Source organism: Dipodomys ordii, unplaced genomic scaffold (genome assembly GCF_000151885.1).
Source record: "Dipodomys ordii isolate 6190 unplaced genomic scaffold, Dord_2.0 Scaffold113, whole genome shotgun sequence".
In the NCBI taxonomy this organism is placed as follows: Eukaryota; Metazoa; Chordata; class Mammalia; order Rodentia; family Heteromyidae; genus Dipodomys; species Dipodomys ordii.
In genome coordinates, this window is record NW_012267329.1 from 2,380,721 (window position 1) to 2,381,800 (window position 1,080).

Below are 1,080 nucleotides of genomic sequence, written 5' to 3' on the forward strand. Positions count from 1 at the left end.
CCAGAGATGGATTGGGTTTGTTAGTCCTACTATCTTAAGACTAAGCTGATGACAGTGAAACTGTGGAGAAAAGATTAAACAAAGAAGCCAGCGCTGGTGGCTCATGCCTGTAATCCTAGCTACTTAGGAGGCTGAGATCTGAGGATCTCGGTTCAAAGCCAGCATGGCCAAGAAAAGTCCATGAGACTTTTTTTTCTTATGTGGTGCTGAGGAATCGAACCCAGGGCCTCAGGCATGCAAGGCAGAGGCAGACACTCTACCACTGAGCCACCTTCCCAACCCCAGTCCATGAGACTCTTATCTCCAATAAACCACAAGGAAACTAGAAGTGGCTCTGTGGTTCAAGTGGTAGAGTGTGCTCCTTGAGCTGAAGAGATGAGGGACAGCGCCCAGGCAGAGTTCAAGACCCATGACCGACAAAAAAAAAAAAAAGGTTAAACAAACATATAACATTAGAGAACCTCATGATGGCTGACTAGATGAAAACATTATCAATTCAATGGGTAACTTCCATTTTTTCATCTCAGAATCCCTTCCTTTTAGACTTTGCCCCCTCACGTCCATTCCATGAGATTATAGTTTCAGAACAGAGAAAACTCATGGCCTCAGAACTGACAGTAGTATATCCTAAGTTGATTACTCAGATTACTCTTCCCCTGGATGGTGAGTTTAGTTCATAGACATAAACCTAAATGAATTAAAGTCGTTTCTCAGAACCTTCCTTCCAATGTCACTAGGAATGATACTTTCTCTCCCCATAAATTTTGGGTTGCCATCAGGACTTCATACTGCCCTGAACAAAGAGCCTATCAAAAGGTAGTCAAACATCATTTCAGCCATTGAATAAACCCATCATTTCTTTATCAATGGTCCTGTTATTGTTGTAGAGATAGGGCCTTACTATGTTGGCCAAGCTGGCCTTCCATTTGCAATCCTCTTGTCTTAGCTTCTGGGATTACAAGTATCCACCACAATGCTTTGTGCCAGATAGACTTTGTGACTTTGTGTGTGTGCATGTGTGTGCGTGCGTGTGTGTGTGTGTGTGTGTGTGTGTGTGTGTGTGTGTGTGTGTGTAGCTGG